The 3,249-nt window shown below is 51.9% G+C and overlaps 1 non-coding gene across 1 annotated transcript; it reads right to left on the bottom strand.

Moving 5' to 3' along the window:
- Nucleotides 1-998: 998 nt before the first annotated feature.
- On the bottom strand, nucleotides 999-1,189 carry LOC115939175 (U2 spliceosomal RNA). The gene has a single exon (XR_004074074.2). It is a non-coding gene; the product is annotated as a U2 spliceosomal RNA (small nuclear RNA).
- Nucleotides 1,190-3,249: the final 2,060 nt, after the last annotated feature.

Raw genomic sequence — 3,249 nt, 5'->3', positions numbered from 1 at the left:
CACGGGTGGGTGTTACTCCAAGCCTGAAAACCTTGGACGTAGGACTACCCCAGAGTTACAGATGATCGAGGCAATGCATGTGGGCCAGCGGAGTGCCTGCCCCCCAACCTCCCACCCCAAATGTGTTCAGGATCCTGGGGCTAAAATATTCAGGGTTTGTGTGCTGGAGAGCAAGTTGCGTGTCCAGCTAGACCAGATCTGTAAAACTAGTTCGACTCAACCAAGGACGGGGCTTCAAAACTTGCCTGCCATTATGTAGCACCCACTGTGTGCCAGCTAACCCCCACATTTTCTTTTTGGTCTTTCAACAATCCCAAAGAGAAGGTGTTATTTATGGTATTTTACATCTGAAGAAACTAAGGTTGCCAAGGCCCACCTCTCAACTTCTTCACGTTTCTTCCTCTTCTTCCTCCACCAGCATAAGGGGACCCTTACTCTTGGCTGGTGGTTTTACATTTGGCTATTGGTGGGTCCTTATTCCCATGCACACTGTGATAAAATGGATCAACCCGATCCCTGTTCAACAGATGAGAAAACTGAGCTTTAGAAGGAGCTTCCAGCTAACTAGACTTGGGGACAGACTCAGGGGTAGCGCTGGGCTGGAGAGAAGAGAAAGGAGAGAAGACGAGAGAGGAGAGAGGAAAGAGGAGAGAGAACGAGAAAGAAGGTGGGAGATAAGAAAGGAGACCTTGTCAGTTTGTCCCTACACCAACCACTAGAAAAAGGTGTAGCTCCTTCCGGGTTCAGCCTGGGAGTGAAAAACAGAAAATCCTGTTCAGTTGAAGAGTCACGTTTCCCGGCAGGTTTCCTATCCAAACTTCTCCTCCCAAAACGCACTACCGAAGAGGGGATCTACAGAACGCCGAGGAACGGGGTAGTTCAAAACCCCCGAAAAGGTTAAGCGAACACACTAGGGAAAAAAAAAGAAACCAAAAAGAACCCCAAGAGCCCGCTAAAACACGCTAACGCTGTTATTGGTCACCATGTATTTAACCCCCGAGGGGTGCACCGTTCCCGGAAGTACTGCAATACCAGGTCGATGCGCGGAGTGGACGGAGCAAGCTCCTAGTCCATCTCCCGGCTCCAAAAATCCATTTAATATATTGTCCTCGGGTAGAGGACGTATCAGATATTAAACTGATAAGAACAGATACTACACTTGATCTTAGCCAAAAGGCCGAGAAGCGATGCCCGGCGCCCCGCCCTCGCCGCCACCGCCCCGTCGCCAGCCATATCGCACTCACGGTGAGCCAAGTCGCGCTCATCCCACCGCTCGCTTCCCTCGCTTCTCGGACAGTGCTATGGCAGTCACCGCCCTGGTGCAGAGTTTTTAGTTCTCCACATTTTAAGATTGGTGCGTCTGTCGTTGCTACGTCTGTCTGTCTGTCTCTCTCTGTCGCTCTCTCTCTTTCTCTCTCTCTCTCTCTGTAACGCCATATCTAATTTGAATGGCCCGCCTTTTCCCCGCCCCGGGAGGCGTGGCCACAGCGGGTTGACCGTCAGGGCGGGGCATTGAATCCGGGATGCGGGGGCTCGGTCTCAACTTGGGTACAGACGGAGAGAAAAGACAGGACCAAAGAGAGTTGGGGGTGACGGCAATAGGGGCCTGTGGAAGGGAGCTGTTGGCGGAGTTCGTCCTGAAGAAGAGTCGCAAGACGTAGTCACTAGAAACGCTTGGACTGTATCGTATTAAGTCGGTCCTACGCCGGCGGAAAGACGATTCTCGTACCTGCCGGTTGAGGAGCTCGTTCTGAGTTAGGGGAGCGGAAGGTCTGGAGGAGGGGCTTCCCGGAGCGGGGACGGTAGCCTCCCGGCAAGGCGGAAGGCAGATCATAGAAAGTGCCGAGAGAGGAGGCGTGTCACATCGGGAGGCCGGGCTGGGCCGCTGGAGGGATTTTCTCAAACTCCAGTACCGGGGTCTATCCGTGCTTCTGGGAGAATGAATCGTATCTTGGGCTTCGTACGTAAAGCTCCCTGCGCCTGGGACATCGTTTGCCTTCACGTCTTCCTCTCTCTTTTTTTTTTTTCCACGTCTTCCTCTCTTGGCTGCTTATGCAGATATCTGGATTCCGCTTGGGTGTCACCTCCCCCTGGAAGCTTTCTTTAAAGACCCTTCTATACCCTGCCTCCGGTCTGATGAGCAGTCCTCATGCATTTCATCCCACCTGCTAATTCGTTTCAGGTACACCACTCACTACCTTTTCGGGCAATCCTTGATCTCCCCCACTTGAAATCTGAGATCATTGAGGGAGGTGACCCTCATCAGTATTCATCTCTGTATCCCATCACTAGCTTAGTGCTTGGCAGGTAGTAGGTGGGCAGCAAACGTTTGTAGAGTGAAGAAGTGATCCCCAAGTCAGACTGAATCAGAGAGGCAATTAGGAGGCTACTGGCCTGGTCCAGGGGTGATGCGGCTGGAAGATCTGGTCAGGGGTGGTGGCACACGACAGAGGAGAGATGACTGTCAGGGATGCTCTGGGTATCAAGGCCAATCAATTCCTAAACCCTCTCCCCTGCTGTTTCCTTGTGGCAAAGACTGCAGCTGGCTGCTCAGTCAGCATTTACCTTTCATATTCTCCTTCCTAGAGAACTTCAGTTTTTGGGTTTTTTTTTTTAAGATTTTATTTATTTGCGAGAGAGAGAATGAGAGACAGAGAGCATGAGAGGGAGGAGGGTCAGAGGGAGAAGCAGACCCCCTGCTGAGCAGGGAGCCCGACGCGGGACTCGATCCCGGGACTCCAGGATCATGACCTGAGCCGAGGGCAGTCGCGCAACCAACTGAGCCACCCAGGCGCCCCTAGAGAACTTCAGTTTACTTGGGGTCGTTAATATTTCTTTCATTTGATCTCAGACAAACTAGAAGGTATCATGGATGTAAGACGGAAACCCAGTCAGTCACTTCACCCTGCAGGATGGAGAGCCTGTTCTCAGGTGTTGCCAGCCCCTGGGCCGAGTGCTCTATGTATTACCTCACTTAATTCACTCGACAACCCTACAAGGTGGATATTATTGTAATTATCCAGGGCCAGGATTGTGGTGAGGCCAATGAGGCCCCCCTCCTTGGGGGGGGCGATTTAAGAGAATGTCCCCCCAAAAACTCTTAATAATTAATAAATAACAATTAAATTAATAATATTTTAAGATCGGGGATGCCTGTGTGGCGCAGTGGGTTGAGCGTCTGCCTTTGGCTCAAGTCATGATCCCAGGGTCCTGGTATCCAGTCCCAAGGGGGGCTCCCTGCTCAGTGGG

This window comes from Leptonychotes weddellii, chromosome 15 (genome assembly GCF_054177405.1).
Source record: "Leptonychotes weddellii isolate Sample4059 chromosome 15, ASM5417740v2, whole genome shotgun sequence".
NCBI classification, from domain to species: Eukaryota; Metazoa; Chordata; class Mammalia; order Carnivora; family Phocidae; genus Leptonychotes; species Leptonychotes weddellii.
This window is presented reverse-complemented; position numbering and strand designations above follow the sequence as displayed.